The sequence below is a fragment of the Pinus tabuliformis genome, chromosome 8 (genome assembly GCF_031772625.1).
Source record: "Pinus tabuliformis cultivar Carrire ecotype Pingquan chromosome 8, CPIR1, whole genome shotgun sequence".
NCBI classification, from domain to species: Eukaryota; Viridiplantae; Streptophyta; class Pinopsida; order Pinales; family Pinaceae; genus Pinus; species Pinus tabuliformis.
In genome coordinates, this window is record NC_142294.1 from 617,851,710 (window position 1) to 617,874,056 (window position 22,347).

At 37.3% G+C, this 22,347-nt stretch overlaps 1 pseudogene; it reads left to right on the forward strand.

Annotated features, from left to right (window-relative positions):
* The first annotated feature begins 423 nt into the window (after positions 1-423).
* On the forward strand, positions 424-14,079 carry LOC149237013 (conserved oligomeric Golgi complex subunit 5 pseudogene; annotated as a pseudogene).
* Positions 14,080-22,347: the final 8,268 nt, after the last annotated feature.

The window sequence follows — 22,347 nt, forward strand, 5'->3', positions numbered from 1 at the left end:
ATCCATCAAGCCAAAGCGATACTCCCTTCACTCTGTCGAAGCGCTTACTCCTTTTTCTTCAGCATCTCTCCATTCCTTTCCTTCACTCTGTCGAAGTGCTTACTCTTTTTTTTTCTTCAGAAGCTCTCCATTCCTTTCCTCGACAAAGGTAATTTATTCGTTTTTGGTTTTGACTTTAGGTTAGTCGAGCCCTCCTTCCTACTGTCAACAAGGATAATTTCTTTGTTTTTGGTTTCGATTTTAGGCCAGTCGAGCCCTCCTTCCTGTTGTCGAAGAATTTCTCTCTACTTCGAGAGTTGGAACATACTCTTTCTACTTTTAAGGATTCAACAAACCTTCCTTCCCTTACCCGAAGAAATGCTCTCTTCCTTCCTTCAAGGAGTAGAAGCGTACTCTCGATGGCTCCTTACAGATTCAGCAAGTATGGATTCCCCACCTCGAAAATACTTCTGCCCTGATTCAAAGAGGGGAAGTACTGATTATCAACGGATTTGGAAGGTAAAATTTTGTGAGTCACAGTCAACAAGAAATCCTAAGCACTATTAAACATCAACCTGCACACATTCGCACCTCTCTGAATTTGAATCTTGTTCCCTTTCTCTTCCTGCATTTCCATTTTCTAAATTCTCACAAGATCTACACTGGCGCATTCCTCAATCCATTTCAGATGTACATGCTTCTAGATCTACATGGTAGCACCTCGAATTCATATTCCCTGGCCATGAGGCTATTGAGATTTTGCAGAACATTATTAGGGTTATAAAACAGGTGAGAAAGCTGAGAGAATTGATGGATTCTGAAGGTGATAGCAACAAGTTGGACCTCATTAAAGTTGCTCAAATGTATAATGAAATTGAAACCCTGAGAAAGGAAGGGGATCTTTTGGGCATCGAGGTTGTCGATGAGGAGATCCCTTGGTTAATGGAAGCGGGGAACCGATTGCGATCAGAGGCGATGAAGGTTCTTGAGAGAGGAATGGAGGCTTTGAACCAGGCTAAAGTAGGAAGTTCCTTGCAAGTGTATTACAACATGGAGGAATTAAGGTCCGATGTGGAGGCCATGATTAGTAAATATAGGTCCCAAGCTGTTAAGCATGTGAGTTTGGTATTAGACATGAAGGCCATATCAGTTAGTTTTGGTTCGGGCTTTGGATTGCATGGGATTCAGAAGAGTGCCACACCACAGATCAAAGGCGGTTTGAAGGCAAAGGAGGTATTATGGCAGAGGATGGGATCTTGTATGGACCAGTTGCATTTGACTGTCCTTACAGTGTGGCATTTGCAAAGGGTGTCGTCGAAGAAAAGGGATCCTTTCATTATTCTTTGTTTCTTGAAGAAGTAATGCAGGTATGTACTTGTAAGTAAATGCTACCATCGATTTCTTGATCTGCAATTTACAATATTTATAACTAGCACTTGCTTTGGTGAATAAAAATACATTATTTTATTAAATTTGCATGGGATGCCACAGGGATTTTAATACAAAATATCACTTGAGGCATATAAACTCATTACAAATTATCCCCAAATATTCAATTTTTTGATAAAATCTACTTGATACCATTATTGGTTGCGCCTCCTATTCAAACCTTTCATAACAAAGCCCTTCATATGATCAACCCTATAATTTAGAATTTCTTTGTTTGACACATAACAGAAACATTCTCCCAATTTTCACTACACAAACTATGATCTCTATTGCCAACATCTGATAAAATGAGATCAATTTTCTGCTTCTACATACTACCTAGTTGTTTTCTAGTAGATTGTATATGATATCAATACCAGAAGGCCCAAAAAAAATACAACATAGGGCTAAACTTCTGGTTTTCTACTTGGAGATGTTTTCCACCTGAGATTTCTAGCCTACAAACTGTGAAAATCCTTCATACTCCTTGCCTATGCCTTTCAGTCACTTGATGCCCAACTTGAAGATAAGGCAATATATCATGTTCATCTACAATTGTATGTTCCCGTGCTTGTGTTGGATGTGATTGTTGGTTCCTCCTCTTTCCTAGGTTATGAGTCAAGAGTTTTTGTTCACATTGATCAATTGGATGAGCTTACTATTCGGCTTGCACATCTTGATCATGGTAGAGTTCATATTTCCATCCGTATGCAACAACACATTCCTCTTCATGTTCTCCTTGTTGAATTTCTTCTTGATGATATGAGCCATAATATCTATAAGGAACAATTCATTGCACAAGTATGCAATTGTTCAGACTACATAAATCTATTAATACATGGAAAACATATCAGTGTGAATGTAAATAAGAAAATATATTTTGTTGATGATCCATCTATGTTCCAACCAATTTATCTCCAAAGGGATGTACTTGTAATCAATAAAGAAAGTAACATGGGACATGAGTAGACTCCCAAATTATAATGAAATAAAGTAGTTATGGATTTTCATCTTTACAGAAATATATAAACTGTTTGAATTGATAAAACATAAATTATAAAATGGAATTGCAAAGATAGCATTACTAGGTGATTTGTGGATGCCATGAGAACATCCTTTGAGAAGCTATTACCTCACTTGATTTTGTAATTGTTTTTGGCATGTCAGTGCCTCTTATATGATTTTATTCAACCCCTTTCTATGTATTCAAATTTCCTGGCCTCTCCTATAAGTATTAAAAAATAAAAGATGTTTCAAATTTCCTTCAATATAGACAACAACCAGCAATATTCCAGATGCAACAAATGTCTTTGTAGCAGAACCAAGAATGCCCATGAAATGCACAATTATAATTTTAAACACAAGAATAAGGTCTCATAGCTATTCATGATGTGCCTGTGCCATGTTGCAGAATGAAATGAGTCAACAACATACTAAAATTGCAATTCCTCTGATTACAAGGAAACCTCATATTAAAGAAAGGAAAAGTTGCTACATTCTATTTTGACTCTAAAAACAATGGAGAGAAAGACTCAATGAATGCTTACAACACAAAGTCATATACATCAATCCATATGTACCACGTTAAGGATGCTTATATTATGAAAATAAAATTTTGAACGATTGCAAGAGGGAGAAAAGGAGAGCCCCATCTAAAGACGAAGGCCATAAAAGGCACTGAGTTCATTCCATTGCAGGTTTTTCTTAATTAAACATGCTTTCCTGATCCAAGAAAGTTGAAATGCAAATCCATTATTATAACATATTTGTCAGCATTAACTTGAGACTGCAGCTATCATGTGAGGTAAAAATAGCTATTCCAAGAAATTTGTTTACTGATTGAGCTTAGATTATCAATTTATCACCAAGTTTGTTTTACCACCAAACAGTGTTAATTATTTTATAATCCATGAGATTAAGAGATATCTTTGACATTTCATCTCAGTCAAAACATTGAATTAGCCTTTTTCCTTTCTTGGTTCTCAAGAAGTCTGTAAAAGGGTTCAATCTAAGCCTACATTAGACACACAACATGCTTTGCCAACAGTGTCCTGTGAGAAAAGAGTGGTATTCAAGGATTGTACATAGTAAGTTGGTACTTCCTATAGAATTTCTTGGCCAGTTTCAAGTCTAGGAGGGCAAAATTCAGTTGAAAAGTCCCTAGATGCAATGGGATGCTTGAGTATGGCCACCTCTGAACATAATCTTAATATTGAATGTACTATACATCTATGGAAAACTTTAAAACCACCACTCTTAGTTCTATCCGCTAGGCATACAGGTATGTGTAATTAATCTAGCTTCTAAAGATTTTGAGGAAATCTGTATTTTCCCTCTCTTCTCGATGTTATTTCTCAATTTTAAATATGGTCCTTCTAAATTTGGTTGCTGCCAAAATAGGCCATGATATTGGTTGCCTTCTAAACTAGATAAAATGGAATATTTTCTCCTGTGTTAAGTTCAAGCAATTGATTGTTCCTACAGAGATAAAAAATTAATATAATAGCAATATAGTCTAGGAAATGATGCAAAGTCAAAAGGAGGTTTGAATTATTTGCATATTGAAACCTGGATTTTTCAGATTTGTATCTTAGTGCTTAACCAATTAGCTTGTCAAACAAAAATTGATGTATCATAATCAACAATAAGAACTTATGTTGAATAAATGTATCTCCGAAGAAGGATTATCCAAGCCAAAATACAAATATTAAAAACATTGAAGATCATTACAAGTTGAAGGTAACCAAATACATAGAATATATGTTTTGCAAAGCTTGACTCCCAAGAGGCAATGTGATCTAGAGTAGGAGCAAAACAACACATAAAATGCACTGTTCAAGAGGCATTCGAAGGAAAAATCAACAGTAGGACAAGGGAGCCTAGATGCTGAAGGAGAAATTTACACCTTGAAGGATACATTCAGAAAGGCTCTCCACCAAGCACAATGCCAGCTTGTAAATGGATGATAATTTTCACTACTGACTGGTCATCTGTAAAAGGCTATATAATTTTTTGAATAATGCTTCCTTATTACCACAGTGGTGGTGAGCATCCACCACCTATCAAGAGGAGAGGCACTACTTACACTGAACAACCACGTAGCCTGACTTAGCAGCCCCTGGGTGGCTCAGTGGCTTCCTTGCAGGTAGCGCATTGGCCACTTCTTGTCAGGAATCAAACGTAGGTAGGGGCTATACTAATAAGAGAAACACTCTGTTTGAATTATACCAACTTCAAAATGTTTCTCCTGAGTATGTCTAATGTCATAAGAAGGATGCATGCTCAAAATGAAATTTATCAGATAACTGCTACAAGGTTGCAATTGAATGGATTATTTTATGTTCAATTATGGGAAGGATAACATGCAGACTAAAAGAACAATATTTCAAGTATGTTAAATCTAATTGGCAAATTATAACACTAGATTGGTTGATTCTAACCTTTAGGCTTCAGGGCATGGCAATTTTGTCACTACATTGTAATAAACAATACAAGGAATCATTCTGTATATATATAGGTTGTCAAGAGTTTGATATAGTGAACACATCCTTGCTACAGATAGTGAATGCATCCTATTATGCCTATCTATGAAATATTGTCCAAGGTTCATTGTAATTTCTTTGAGTAGTGTTCTATCTTTTCCGTAGTCTGGAAAAATTTGCAAATATGTTTGTGCTCTTGAAATTGTTTAAACTTTAAATTGATTTGTTGTTGGCATTCTAGAACCTTGTAGTTGGTCAAAACACTCATTCTCAATTGACCTAGGTAAATTTGTTCCTCCTTTTCTAGTAAGGGCTAGTTTGATATTATTATTTTATTTTATTGACTATGTTCATATGAATAAAATAAAAGACACATGTCAATTGGGTTTATCTCAACCAGTTGGGGGGAATGATTATTATCATCCCCACTCTTGTTCAATTCCTACAAGTGACTTGATGTGCTTTGTTGAGTCTAAGTAGTGATCCGAATCGAATCCATGAAAGACTGTCAATGAACCATGACTGTCTCAGGTTGAACAAATCCCTAAAGAAATCCAAAACAGTGATAAAAAAACATCCTAAACTAGTGGAAATGGTAGCCAATGTGGAACGACGAGGACCTCAGTCAAAGCGCACTAATCGAGGCCCATTGAGACTACGCAGGAGGCCAAAGTAGCCCTTGGGAGCCCCAGAATGTGAAAAGGAAGTGATTTTTGATGCGTGATTAGCACTTCGCTAGGAGAACAGGGCTGTGAAGGAAAAACTCGAGCACTCGGTCGCGTGGGGGAATCAGAGGACCACGGGTGGAAAAGGGAAAAAGCGCTAAACACAAATAGTGGGACCCATGATTTGTAAACCGGTGGTTTTGATTTGGGCGCCCTTGAACAGTAAGAGGTTTTGGACGAAAGTAGAGCGATTCCATACAAAAATCGATGCGTGGCAGGTGGAGGTGAGAGAAAACAATCGTTGATCGCGCGATATCGATCAAGCAAGTAAACCGCACGAAACGTGCATATGGCGTCAGATCTGGAGGGCCCAGATCAGATGGCTGAGATCACACCCGATAGAGGAAGCGGAACCGATAGGGAGTTAAGCCGCGTTTTACATGGATTTGGAATCTTTTTTACTGCCACAGTGGAGGAAGAACGCATCCACGGATTAACTAAAGAAACAAATCGACGAAGCATTTCTGGCGCCGTTTAGAGGAGGACAAGTGGCCACTCCCTGAGCGTTCATGATGATGCCAAACACAGGGAACTCCAAGCGCAGCTGCAGAAGGTGAATCGATAGGCGGAAGAGGAATCGAACAGGCATAAGATTCGAATGGCTAAAGCCATGTACAAGGGAAGAAGACAGTCAGTTGGAAGTCAATTTAGACACAGAAAGACAAAAGTCGACAGGCAAAGTGTAACAGTGAACCCTGAGAGGAGGACTGAACACAGAGAATAGTAAAGCAAAGCAAAAGAGATAGAGGGCTGAGCTGACCAGAGGAAGCATCAAACACCAGAGAACTTGAAGACTCAAGCCATCCCACAGAGGATTCTGTCTAGACTAAGCATCACAGTTGGCTCTTTCCACTATAGACCAAAAGGTCACAGAGCTGGTAGGAAGAAGAAGAGTCTGTGTACTCCAAGTGGCTTGGGGAATCTAAGAAACCACCCTGCCAAGCAAAACCTGCTTCAGGAGAACTCACATTGAGTCCCTGTATTGTAATTTCTCTACTTAAAGACACAATAAAACAAGGCCACCACTGAAAGCTGGACCAGATATGTAGCCCTGGAGAATAGGGTGAAATCCTTATTAAAATTGTTTATGTCTTTGTGTTGCTTATTGTATTTCTCTGCTGTCTTTCCATTTTATTGTCTGTGTATTGGCAATCTGATTGATCCGTTGCTTCAATAACACAGAACACACACCAGCACATGAGTCTGTAATAACTTAGTTTAATAAATCTTTAACTGATGTCACTCATAGGGTGAATATCAGATCAAGTGGTATCAGAGCTCTAGGTTGAAAGGTTAGACAAGCTTGTGTTGTTTTAGTTGTGAATGCTCACAAGATCAAAGCTCAAATTAGGAGAAGGAGAGTTGGTAGAAACTAATCCTGAAATTGGGAGAGTCTATCCTCGAAAGACCATGTCAGAAGAAGGTTCTATAGGGCCAGACCATCAATTCATAGAGAGTTTCCTAGCTATAAAGTCTATGGTTGAAGAAATGTACAGAGAATTTAGAAAGCAAAAGGTGGAAGATGCATCAAGCTCTAAGCAAGAGAAAGAAGAAGATGAGTCTCATTTCCATGACAACTCCAAAGGAAAGGGGAAAGAGGAACAATTTCTCACACCTCCTAATAGCCCTGTGCATAATAAGAAAGCATCTTTGATTAAGTTAGATGTTAAATTTTATTTGCCTATATATGATGGAGAGCTAAATGCTGAAAAGTTGGACAACTGGATTAAACAAATTGATGTGTATTGCATGGTACATAACATAAAATCAAACAAGAGTAAGATTTAGCTGGCAAGCCTACGCCTAGGAGGCACTTCCTTGGTTTGGTGGGAAGGCAAAACCCAAGCTGACATGAAAAGACATGGCAAGACCATCTCTGTCTGGAGTGAATTTGTTGCTACAATCAAAAAGCGGTTCTATCCATTGGCATACATGCAACAAGCCATGATGAGTTGGAAAACTCTTCGATAGTTGAAAGGGAAAAGTGTGCAAGGGTATACTCAAGAGTTCATAAAGAGAGCATTGATGTTGGGTATCTCATTAGACTAACCAAAGAATCTTTTGAAGTACATTGGTGGTCTACACAGCTACATGAGGCATACCATCCTAATGTTTAATCCCACTAGTATAGATGAGGTATCTATACAAGCTACTCATCTAGAGGCTAGAGGAAAGAATGGAAATCTAGAAGTTGGGGGACCATCCCAACCCACTGTAAGCAAGAGCAAGGAGAAAGGAAACAGAAGTGGAAAGCAAGGAAGGCTAACACTGCACAGAAAGCCAAAGCTTCATGCACTCAATGTAAAAAGGAGGGGCATGATGATGAGCATTGTTGGATTCTGCATCCAGAGTTGAGACCTAAGTCCGAGGGCAAGAAGAAGAAGACAGCTGCAGCTATTAAGAGAGATTTGGGGTCAGACTCGGGAGATGAAACAACTATAGTAGCCACAAGTATAAAAGGTAAGAATTCTGAAGCATCTACTAGTAATTCTGCTCAATCTGTTATTGATGAAGAAAATGAGAGAAAAAGACATGAGCTTTTCCATATTCGAGTTATTTCAAAAAATCAAAAGATTGATACTTTGTTTGATAGTGGCTCTCAAGTAAATTTGATTTCTAAAGAAATTGTAAAGAAATTGGGATTAGCAACTACACCTCACAGGAAACCATACCCATTAGGATGGTTGAATGATAAAGCACAACTACAAGTGACTAGACAGTGCAAACTCATGTTTTCTTTTGGGTCAACATTTGTAGATGAGGTTGAGTTAGACATAATTCCTTTGGACATATGTGGAATTGTTTTAGGAAGTCCTTACTTGTATGATAGAAAGGCTATTTTCTATAGAGCTGCGAATAAGTATCTACTTGTTAAAAATGGAATCAAATACTTTGTAAGAGCTTATAAGCTCAAGAATAATTATACTCTCATAAATTCAGGACAAATGAAAAGAATGATAAATTCATGTAAACAAGTCTTAATGATGGTTGTAAAGGAAAAGAAACCTGATAAAACCAATGTATTTGAGGGCTGTAATGCTGAACAACAAGATGATATAGAAAAGGTTTTTCAGAGTATGATGTCTTATTTCAAGAACCTAAAGGTCTAACACCCAAAAATGGAATAGTACATGATATTATTTTGTAGCAATATGTTCCATTGCCTAACATTGGGATGTACAGGTTGTCTGCTTTAGAGAATGCTAAAATCAAGAAGCAAGTGCAGGAGTTGCTCAAGAAGGGCTTCATCAGGCCTAGCACATCACCATGTGGTTCACCAATCGTTTTGGTGAGAAAGAAAGATGGCTCGTGGAGAATGTGCATAGAATACCGAGCACTGAATAAGATAACAATAAAAAATCGTTATCCCCTTCCTTGCATAGATGATCTTCTAGATCAATTGAAAGAAGTTGTTTATTTCACCAAGCTGGATTTGCACAGTGGATACCATCAGGTCAGAGTTGTAGAGAAAGATGCATGGAAGACTACTTTCAAAACAATGCAGGGATTGTATGAATGGCTAGTTATTCCTTTTGGCTTAACTAATGCTCCTGCTACTTTCATGAGATTAATGAATGATGTACTCAGACCTTTTCTTGATGATTTTGTTATTGTGTATCTAGATGACATTCTGATTTTTAGTAAAACGTGGGAAGAACATTTAAAGCATGTTAAGCAGACATTAGATGTTTTGAAAAGAAAAAAACTTTATGTTAAACTCTCAAAATGTGAATTTGGCAAAGCATCTCTAAACTACTTGGGTCATATAGTAGGGGGAGGTGAATTGAAAATAGATCCCTCTAAAGTGGCAGTCATTGTGAACTGGCCTAAACTCAGGTCTGCTACAGAAGTGAGAAGCTTCTTAGGAGCAGCACAATATTGGAGGAAGTTCATTTCTAACTTCTCCTCGATTGCAGCTCCCTTACATGCTTTAACAGGATTGAATAAGGTGTTTCAATGGGGAGGCAAACATAAAAAAGCCTTCGACACCTTGAAAGAGAAAATAAGTATACCACCTGTACTAGCACTGCCAGATCCGCAAAGACCATTTGAGATCCAAACTGATGCCAGTGACTATGCCATGGGAGCAGTGTTGACACAACATGGTAAACCCATATGTTATCATTCCGAGACTTTTAATCCTGTAGTAGTTAACTATCCTACATATGATAAAGAATTGTATGCATTAGTTCAGAGTGTGAAAAAGTGGAAACATTACTTAATGGGCAAGGAGACAGTAATACATACTGATCATCAGCCACTTCAATTTCTACACTCCCAAACTAATTTGCAGCAATCAAGACATTACAGATGGATGGGTTTTCTACAACAATTTCACTTAGTCATTAGATATAAAAAGGGCATACATAACAAGGTTGCAGACATGTTATCTAGACCCATTGTAGATGCATCTACCATACTTAAGCATAATTCTATGCTACATGAAAGCTACATAGAACAATATGCTCTGGATATGGATTTTAAAGATGTATATGCAACTTTAAGTCAAGGCAAAAGAGTAGAAGAATTTCACTATCATATATAGGATCGACTCTTATATCATTGTGGGAAACTCTGCATTCTACAAACTGAGAGGATAAAGATAATTAGGGAAGCACACACTTCTCTAATATTAGGTCACTTTGGGGTAAGTAAAATAGTTGCACAGCTGCAAAGATTCTGCTATTGGCCGAAAATGAATGAGACGGTTTCTAGATATGTAAGAGTGTGTGCCATGTGTGCTAAAAGTAAGCCCAGCAATAGAAAACTAGGCTTGTACACTCCATTGACAGTTCCTTCTCACCCTTGGGAAAGTGTTTCCATGGATTTTGTTTGGGGACTGCCTAAATCTAAGAAAGGTCATGATTTTCTATATGTTGTTGTGGATATGTTTAACAAAATGTGTATTTTGATACCTTGTAGTAAACAGATCACAGCTGAATGGACTACAAAATTGTTCTTTGAACATGTATGGGTTCATTTCGGATTAACCACTTCCATTGTATCTGATCGAGACACCCAATTTGTGGGGAAGTTTTGGTCTAGTCTGTGGGAATTGATGGACACCAAACTGAAGAAAAGCACAACTTTTCATCCACAAACAAATGGCCAGACAAAAGTAGTAAACAGGACAGTGATCTAGTTACTGAGAGGATATTGTAGTAAACATCCTAAGCTTTGGGATGAACACTTGTGCTATGTGCAGCATGCTTACAACAGAGCCAAACACTCTTCTACACAGCGATCTTCTTTTGAGACCTGTTTTGGTTTCACACCAAGGTCTCCTTTGGATTTTGTCTTTGGTAAAGATACCATGGTTGATGGACACAGTGATGTGGACAAGGTAACTAGGTTCATTGAATAGATCCAGGAGATCCATCAGGCAGTACAGGAACAACTGGAAAAGAGCCAGGCCAAGTATAAGGCTAGGCATGATAAGCATCGGATGGAGCATAGTTTTCAAGTTGGAGACCAAATCTGGCTGTATATCAGCAAAGATAGGATGCAAGGTGAAGGTAAAAAGCTAAAGCCTATCAGGTATGGACCTTTTAGGATACTTGAGAAGATTGGTGAAAATGCTTTTCGCCTTGATTTACCAGCTTACATGCACATCTACTCAGTCGTAAATGCAGATTGCTTGAGATTGTTTGAACCTTCAATGATTGAGGACCTTGAAGAGAAAAGTCAATTGCCTTCTATTGATGACCTGCTACCAGAATACCTCAATGAGTTGCAGGAAGACACGGTGCTATACAGGAAGGTGAGGACAACATGCATGAGAGAAGTTGAGTACCTCAGGATTGGGCTCAAAGGTTCAAAGCCAAGCAGTGCAAAGTGGATTGAGATTGGACAAGTGAACAAACAATATCCTCACTTAGTTGATGCTTGAAAACCAACTTTTGGTGGTCCAAAAGCTTTTTCAGTGGGAATGCCATGATCTGAATCGGATCCATGAAAGACTATCAAAGAACCATGACTGTATCAGGTTGAAAAAATCCCTAAAGAAATCCAAAAAAGTGATCAAAGAACACCCTGAACTAGTGGTAATGGAAGCCAAAGTGGAACGACGAGGACCTTGGTCAAAGCGTGCTGACCGAGGCCCATGGAGACCGTGTAGGAGGCAAAAGTAGCCCCTAGGAGCCCCGAAATGGGAAAAGGAAGTGATTTTTGATGCGCGATTAGCACTAATCGCGCATCGCTAGGTGAACAGGGCTGGGAAGGAAAAGCTCGATCCCTCGGTCGTGTGGGGGAACTAGAGGACCATGGGTGGAAAAGGGAAAAAGCGCTAAACACAAATGGCGAGACACGCACTCTAGAAACCAGCAGTTTTGATCGGGGCGCCCTTGAACGGTAAGAGGTTTTGGACGAAATCGAAGTGATTCCATACAACGATCAATGCATGGCAGGCAGAGGTGAGAGAAAACCGCCGTTGATTGCACGCTATCGATCGAGCAAGTCAACCGTGTGAAACGTGCATATGGCATTGGATCTGGAAGGCCCAGATCGGACGGCTGAGATCGCGCCCGATGGAGGCAGTGGAATCGACAGGGAGTTAAGCTGCGTTTTATAGGGATTTCGAATTCGTTTGACTGCCATGGTGGAGGAAGAATGCATCCATGGAGTAACTAAAGAAACGAATCGATGAAGCATTGTTGGCGCTGTTTAGAGGAGGACAAGTGGCCACTCCGTGAGAGTTCATGATGACGTCGAACACAAGGAACTCCAAGCGCAACTGCAGAAGGTGAATCGACAGGCGAAAGAGGAACCAAACATGCATAGGATTCGAATGGCTAAAGCCATATACAGGGGAAGAAGATAGTCGGTTGGAAGTCAAGTTAGACATAGAAAGACAAAAGTCAAGAGGCGAAGTGTAATAGTGAACCTTGAGAGGAGGACTGAACACAGAGAATAGTAAAGCAAAGTAGGAGAGACAGAGGGTCGAGCTGACCAGAGGCAGCATCGAGCACCAGAGAGCTTGAAGATTCAAGCCATCCCACAGAGGATTCTGTCTGGACTGAGCATCACAATTGGCTCTTTCCACTGTAGACCAAAAGGTCACAGAACTGGTAGGAAGAAGAAGAGTTTGTGTACTCCAAGTGGCTTGGGGAATCCAAGAAACCACCATGCCAAGCAAAACCTTCTTTCGGAAAACTCACATTGAGTCCCTATATTGTAATTTCTCTGCTTAAAGACAATAAGACAAGGCCACCATTGAAAGCTAGACCGAAGATGTAGCCCTGGAGAATAGGGTGAACTCCTTATTAAAATTGTTTGTGTCTTTGTGTTGCTTACTTTATTTCTCTGTTGTATTTCCATTTTATTGTCTATGTATTGGCAATATGATCAATCTGTTGCTTCAATAACATAGAACACACACCAACGCATGAGTCTGTAATACCTTAGTTTAATAAATCTTTAACTGATGTTACTCATAGGGTGAATATCAGATCAAGTAGTCTATTGAGGACTGAAACATGCATATTCTTCATACGAAATATAAAGATATTTCTCATGAAAGAAAATAACAGACCCATATTTTTGTTTTTTAGCTGTCATTTGTTTATACTTATTATCTTCTAGTTCTTAAATACTTAGTTCTGAACTGCATTACCCCTTTTAATTCCTCTCTATAAATATTTCCTCTAAATATTTGATTTATACAGTTTCACAAGGTTATGGATTTCATAAGGAATCCTGCATCTAATGTTGTAACTTGTCATTAACACGTTGCATAACTTATCAACTAATTTAGCATTGAAGTAAGCAATGCCCCCTAATTTTGTTTGCAATTTTTTTTCCTCTAAAGCATTGAATGCTACATGACCTTTTGCTTTATGTGTTGTAATATATAGTCATGTGATTATTATTCTCACAATTTTAGCTTGGACAATCTATTTATATAAATATTGTCATGGCTATACAGGAAGGTGATCCAATGTTGACAGATCGAGTTTGGGATACACAATCATGTGATGATTATTCTCACAATTTTAGCTTGGTCAATCTATTTACATAAAGCTTGTCATGACTATATAGGAAGGTGATCCAATGTTGACAGATCGAGTTTGGGATGCGCTTGTCAAGGCTTTCACAAGTCAAATGAAACCTACATTCACAACATCAAGTTTTGTAAAAGAGATACTTGTCTTGGGTTAACGAAATGTTTTGTCCATGGTAGAGAATCTGATCGAGAGAATTTTGCGTTACATCAATATTAAGGGTGTCCTTTCAAATCTTGTCAATAATTTGTTCCAATGTCCAATCAAGGGAGTATCCCATCACAAGAGCAAATCTCAAGATTTATTTCTTGCATTCAAGAAGAAATTGAAGCAGTTAAATTGGACAAATATCTAACACTCCTTGTTTTATGTGAGATCGGTAAAGTCTTGCAGTTGCTAGTAGAAAAAGTTGAGTATCAAGTACCACATTTTTTCCCATGTTTAGTTTGTGGTTTGTTACATTAAACTTAATTTGATGTTTAGATATGCATAACATTTTCCTTTGTAATGGTTCTTGGATGCACATTTATCATTTCACCCTTTTGGATTCACTTCTTTATATTGATATGTTTTATTTTGGGGGTCTGTTCTTGTATTCCAAATTTCTATGTAATGCTATAATTTTCAATTGTTCATATCATGTAACAAACAAATAGACATTGTTACTAGACTCCACCCTCAAACCCACAAACTGGAACTATTCGCATCTAGGATTGAGTTGATGTTTACATGGGACCAACCCACTAAATGAATTTTGGTTCAGTATCTTGGGATTGCTCTACTGCATTTATTCTGCATAAAAATTCATTATAAATTTAGCTCTATAATAAAGGACACAAGATAACTACCATAATGAAATTCCTAAAAAGTTAAAACCAGAATCCCCACATGTACTGTAACAAACCCCCACTTGTTGACCAGAGGTGGTTATTATGTCATCCGACTCTCGTGGTGTGGTTACAAGAATGGGGTACATACAATACATTTTTGTTTGTCATTTTAAAGTTTCCTTATGTCATGCCACATGGAACCCACGTGGCCTACCATCACAATATGTATATTCCCATAACCATAACTCTGAGACTGGCAGACACTCCTCTCAACATAGTGGAACACAATGATTACAGTCTTCTAGATGGCCCACACCAAGTATGTAATGTGTTTTTCTACATGCTCGCAGCCCGATATCAATACTAATATTCAAGCATAAGAGCATACATGAGGAAAACTTCCAATATGGTCACTATCGCTCCAATCACTTGTCCCCACTTTTCTTAACTCTGTCTGGTTTCCCAGAGCTAGCTTGCTTGAACTGTAGTTTTGGAAAATCTCCAACAGACTTCTGTAGCCTTAACACCTAGAGGGATGACCTTCTTGGACCCTACAAAGCATAGCTATTTCCAAGTTGCACCTTGGAGTACAAGGTATGTATCCTGGCCCATTAGAAGATATAACTCAAGAAGGGTTTTAGGCCATCCCAACTCCCTTGGCTTTCAAACCATGCCAAGTACACCTCAAGCCCTTCAATAGTTGATCACAAGATTCCAGAAGAAGGCAAACCAATCACTATCTTCACGAGATCTTATTATCACATTTCTCTCCTTTTAGGATCTAAAGGGATAATATGCTTGTCCATAGACTCCATATTATCCAGGAAGGAAGCTTCAGTGGGACTGTGTTCACGTCTAATTGCACATCTCTCGGCTACTTTGTGACCTATCAGCTAAGAATACAAAGTTGCACATGTACCCGTACACACATGCTTATATCCGTCTCTATAAAAAGTTTAGACTTGAGAGCAGAAAATGTCATTAAATAAGTGGTTGGGTAAGTTGGGTAAGTCGGGTAAGTCCTCCTCTAGCCTATCAATTCTCCTTACATGCTTCATAGTTCATGTCATGAGCACATAATCATCACATACTAGAAACAACGTATGTAGAAGAAATTCTTAGCAGACGTTGGTATACACTTGGACTTAGACGTCTCACTTGGGTTCATACTCCATATCATGCCTACCCCTGGCTGACATTTTGTTTATGAATTACCAAAATAAGAAGCATGGATCTATTCTTCCCTCATACTCCTTGGGGAATTGAGGTTACTTAAGGATCCATGCATGTATCTCATGGTATATATCAGCCCTAGTCCCCCCTTGGCAAGCTTGAATATGCAAGCTAGAAGTGCTTTTCAAGCTCACTCAAAAGGGAGGTTTAATACTACCATGATCAAGATCATAAAATTTTGTTTATATAGGGATCTAATCACAATTGCATAGTTTTTTGTGGTTCATGTAAATATTCCTTATGCCCATAGTTTAAGCAAGTGCCACATGTATACATGCCACTTCCACGCATCTGTAATCTCTTTACATAGCTGCCATTTTTTTTTATTTTTTTTCATTTGCATGTGGTTACGCCAGGTCAAAAGACTATACATAACTTCTGCAAGCAATTAGAAACTAAATTTCCATACATGATGTACATATTGATTGATTGAACACATCCAACACTTAAAACTCTAGAAGACATCTGAAATCCAAGGTTGGGTGTCATAAATTCTGCAATCCTTTCTCAGTTATCATAGTGAGACGACCTTGGCTGGCTACAATAGGAAGGCTTTCCATGTGACAAGTTTTCTGTTTGATGATATAGAGAAGGGTGAGTTGATAATATTTTAAAATACTAGAAGCTAATCGATTGATAGATTTGTTAAAGATATAACACGACAAAACTCTACTGCAAAACTGTGTTTTCTGCTATTATGAAGGACTTGTTCCTAAAATTATATATATATTTGAAAATCATGAAGCATAATTGTTTGCTACAACCATGTCTTATTTAATTAACAAGTTGGGGTCCAAAGTCAAATTCAGATAATTGTTTTCATGATATACATGTAATCCTTGTATTTCTTCAGCTAATGTTTGTGCATTAACCCTAGTACTAGCACAGTCTAGATTGATACTTGCACTTCTTAGGAATATATACATATATATATAGGTACATATTTGAGAGCATAATGGTTGGTTGGTATGGTCATCCCCTGCCCAATCTAGTATTACAGGGTGGAACCCAAATCTCCAGGGTCAGTCTAATACAGGTCTCGTATTATGGTCAGTTATGTGACATCACCAGAACAAGAGGGTTACAATTTTACATGTTATGGTTCCCACAACACTTTCCTCCACTTCTTAAAGGTAGTGTCACTTTGATCCCATACTAAACATAGTATTGTCCTACCTTATGCAGAGTGTTGTATATTTCTTCCCTTTTATGACTGAGTGAAAGATTGAATTGTTCGACATATTCCTTGCACAATTTTCATTAAGTGATGGGTTTTCTCAGAAGTGCTTCACACCTATAAACTTTATGAGAGTTGTTCTTGAGTCTTTGGAGGTGGTTAGCTTTTCAAAGCACACACATACAAGAAGACGAGAAATAATATGCCCGACTAATTTGAAGTTATCTCCCTGTGAATAGGGTGTTCCCATTCATAAACCTAATAACTCGCTCTACTTCTTTCTAGTGAACAACTTTGGTACTTTCCATGAATCGTGAGACAATTCCAAGCCATAACTATAAATTTCTTATTTAGATCTATACCCACTAGATTAGAATTTGCACAAGGAGAACCCCATTCTTGTTTTGAAAGAACCTGCAATCGACTTGTACCATGCTATTTAATCTTTTCTATATTTATTCACATCCTTGGTTTTTGACATAAAGATGCAATAGGCTACCTTGCATTTTCTATACTAAAACTTCTAAAAAATAATAATGTATGACCAAATCTATCATTTCAAATGATCTATGTAGCTCACCTTTTAGTTTTTCAATTATCGAAGTTGTTACCTATATTGATGAGACCTTCTACAACCGATACCACAGTGAAAATATATGTTAAAGTTTTATCTGTGTTGCTCTGAAGGTGTTTCTCCTTTAGTAGAGCAGCAATACATTACAGCTTCCATTTAGGGGAGAAGTGTACCCAGTAGCAACCTTGGTCTATGTACAGATGGGTTGAATGCAAATTAGAATCTATCTGTTGTTTTGAAGGTGTTTCTCCTTCAACAGTACTTCATCTCAGTAGATCCTTTCGGTCTGCACCTTCATAGATGCATGCAGCCTTGGGATACATGTAGATTATAGTTTTCCTATGAGGGTGTAGCAACGATGAAAGAATTGCATCGATTTTAGGCATCTTGTGGTTGTTGTATGCAAGCATGCTTGTTTAGTGTTTCCCAAACTTAGATAGAGCCATATTTAGTATGCTTTTATAGTTTGACTTAGATGCTCACTTTTATTAATTTAGGTGTTTTTCTTAGTTCTATTTTATGCACAGATTTGTCTTTAAGAAAAGTGCACAGTAGAGAAGGGTTCTATATTTTGAGTAGGGGACACACTTGTAGGTAGGAGGTACTCTATTCTAGGAAGCTTTTTCCATGCAAGTTAGGTGCTTTATCCAAGAATCCCAAGAGTGGCGCTATTGTAGCAATAAGAAATTCATTTATTTTGAGTTCTTCATTAGTGAATTGATAATATATTGTTTATTCCATGCAGTGCCTCAATAGTGTATGATCAAATTACAGTTAATCTTGTCATAATATTTTGACTTACCCTCTTTTAGAGGGAAACTAGAATGTGTGTCAAGCTTACACATCACAATTGTATCATGCAGAGTTTACCTCGAACGAGTTTTGTGGATTTAGGAAGCTAGATACCTATTGGAATTCAAGAGGAAACAATACTACAAAGTGGGAAAGAGGTTTCGCAGTTAACTTGCCTTTCATATTATGGTTGGAGTCAGTTTGTTGGCAAGATGTTAGATACCCCACCTTCCTTTTTATGACCTAGTGCAAGATTGAATCCTTCGACATATTCCTCACTCAATTGTCATTAAGCGATGGGTTTTCTCAGAAGTGCTTCACATCTATAAACTTTACCAGAGATGTTATTGAGTCTTTTAATGTAGTTATCTTTTCAAAGCACACACATACAAGAAGACGAGAAATAATATGCCTGACTAATTTCAAGTTATCTTCCTGCGAATAGGCTGTTCCCTTCCATAAACTTGACGACTCACTTTTCTTATTTCTAGTGAACAAATTTGGGACTTTTCATGAATTGTGAGACAATTCCAACCCCATAACTATCAGTTTCTTATTTAAAGTTATACCCACTAGATTAGAATCCGCACAAGGAGAATTCCATTCCCATTTCAAAAGAACCTGCAATTGACTTATACCATGATATTTAATAATTTATGTATTTCTTTGCATCCTTGGCTTGTGACATAGAGATGCAACAAGATACCTTGAATTTTCAATACTAACACTCCTAAATAGTAATAAAGTACGCTCAAATCTGTCATTTCAAATGATCTATGAAACTCACCTTTTGGTTTTTCAATATCGAAGTTGTTACCTATATTTATGAGATCATCTACAACCGAGGCCACAGTGAGAATATATGTTAGAGTTTTATCTGTGTTGCACTAAAGGTGTTTTTTCTTCGGCAGCACTACAATACATTGCAGTTTCCATTCAACGGAGAAGTGTACCCAGTAGTAGCCTTGGTCTGTGTGAAAATGGGTTGAATTCATAGTAGACTTTATGTATTGTTTTGAAGGTGTTTCTCCTTCAATAGTACTTCATCTCAACAGATCCTTTCAATCTACACCTTCAGGAGATGCATACAGCCTTGGGTTACATGCTACAAATTCCAATTTTGCTGTGAGGGTATAGAAACAATGAAAGAAGTGCATCAATTTTAGGCATATTATGGTCTTTGTATGCAAGCATGCTTGTATAGTGTTTCCAAAACTTATATAGAGCCATATTTAGTATACTTTTATAGTTTGACTTAGATGCTCACTTTTCTTAATTTAGGTGTTTTTCTTAGTACTATTTTATGCATAGATTTATCTTTAAGAAAAGTGCACAGTAGAGAAGGGTTCTATATTTTGAGCAGGGGACACTCTTCTAAGTAGGAGGTACTCTATTCTAGGGAGCTTTTGTCATGCATGTTAGGTGCTTTATCCTAGACAGAGTTCCAAGTCCCTGCCTCCTTGACAAAGTCCCTGCCAAACAAGACATCGGTGGACAGAGTTCCAAGTCCCTAAATTTTCCAAAAACCCACCTGAGCCTAGATATCCAACCTAAAATCCTTTACATTCCAGTCATCTCTTGGCTGTGATTTCATAGAGAGAGCCCTATCTTGTTTGGTTGGGCTAGATAACAAACTAAAAACTTGGTCTGTGGTTACCTTTGTTGATCTCCTCATCAACCTAGGACATTGTGGAGGATAATAGAGGGCGTGACAACTAGGGAGTGCCAAGTTGTTCTAGTGAATGTAAGGTTCCCAAGTCATGGAAAAATGTAATGCTAGTTGTGAGGTCATGACTGCCAAGGTCTGTTAGGGAATGCTAGGGCATGCTAACATGTGCCAGATAGTATGAAGACATGTCGAACAAGCTAAGATGTGCCAAGTTCTAAGGCATGCCAAGATGTACTAGGGTTACAAGTCCCTGCCTCCTCTTCTTCCATATGCTATCCACTTATGACATTTCCTTTGCAATATTTGGTGCATTTGCTAGTTATAGGTCATTTGTAGGTTATAAATGTCTTCAGAGTTTCACTTCTAGTTGAGTATTTAATTGAACATATTGATTCTCTTATACATAATTATTTTTCCCTCCACCCACTTTTCATAACTTCAATAACCATTAGTTAGGGACCTGTAGCTTCAATGTTTCTTTACTTGTTTAGTAAAATATTACCGAGACTTTAATTTATTGAAAGTTGTAGAATTTACAATTTATGAAGTTTCAAGGTATAATTTTTAAAAGTATAATTATTTAAAGGGTTCTAGCTCAATGGAAGAGCACCTGCTTTACAAGAAAGAGTTTGGTGGAACGATTCCATCGTGCCATAACATCCATATGGAATGGCGACGATCAATTTTTGGTGACAGAGGCTCATTTGACCATCACTAATGAGCTTCGGTGACATTTTTCGACCCTCACTAAAAATATGAAATGGTGACAGTCAACGAATGCCACCATATATAGGCATCAATAGTAACGACCCTCAAAGGTCCGTAACCATAAATCATTGTTGTTGATATGAAATGGTGACGGTCGTTGTCTGTCATTATAGTCATTATTCATGACAGACCTTGAATGTCACCACAACACCTACTTCTAGAAATGAGGCTTTTGGTGACGGTCAATGAACGTCATCATATATATGCACCAATAGTGACAGCCATTAAAGATCCATCACAATAAATCATTGTTGTTCATATGAAATGGTGACAGTCACTATCCGTCATTATAATCAATATTCGTGACAGATCTTGAATGTCACCATCACACCTATACTTTTAGTGGCGCACCTTTGGTGACATTCAGTTTTTGGTGACCGAGGCTATGGTCTATCACCATTGCTCATATGTAATGGTGACAGTCACTATCTGTCATTATAAATCATTATCGGTGATGAAATTTGAATTTCACTACACCACCTATACTTTTGGCGATGCCACTTTTGGTGACAGAGGCTATGGTCCGTCACCATTGATCATATGAAATGGTGACGATCATTATCCGTCATTATAAATCATTATTGGTGACTGAATTTGTATGTAACTACAACACCTATACTTTTGGTGATGCCACCTTTGGTGACGTTCAATTTTTAGTGACAAATGCTCTTTTGATTATCACCAATGAGCTTTTGGTGACATTTTTTGACCTTCACCAATGTCCTTTTTTTCTTGTAGCGATGGGAACAAAAATAACAAATAGAGGCTACACTAATAATAAAAATAAAGGGGATACACTAGTATTATAAGGACCTAACAATATATATATATATATATATATATATATATATCTATAGTTTATGATCTCTCTCTCTCTCACACACACACACACATATATATTTATATAAGTAATCTATGAAGAATGTGATTTCATATATATATATATATATATATATATATATATATATATATAGAGAGAGAGAGAGAGAGAGAGAGAGAGAGAGATTAACAATTGGGCTAGTCTTTTACTTATGTGATATGGGGTCGATTTTTATTGTTGCCACGATAACATTTAGATGAAATGTACCACCCCTAATACATAACTACAGGTGAGCAGCTAGAGATTTGAACATTGAACCTTGTACTCACATTTACTTCACATTTTCAAAGACGTACCAAGTAAATTTCCTAGAAAAAAATTCGCCTATCCGATATTAGTTAAGTAATATTTACACCTTAATTAATTAATATATAGAATATGTATAATTATACACTTCATGTATTAGTTAAATTAATATAGGGACATGTTATTTATATGTTAGTTTGACTCTTTAAATATAGTTGTCATTATAAATTATGTATTCATTTTTTAATTAATCACTTTTTATATTTTCTTAATAAACTTTGTTTTATCACATAAGTTATATAACAAAGTACTACATTATTATTATTTTTATATAGATTCTACTTTATGAATATTGTATTTTTATTAAAAACAATTTGTATATATTAAAGTATTTTAAGTATTATAATTCTTATTAAAAGTAATTTATATATATTTTAAATTAGAGGTTATTTTTATTAATTTTATTTCTAGATATCTCTTCAATTTGAAAACACAGTTATATTAAGAAGGGATGACATGTCAATCGATATTAGACAAAAATTTTATTTTTTCAAATATTCATAA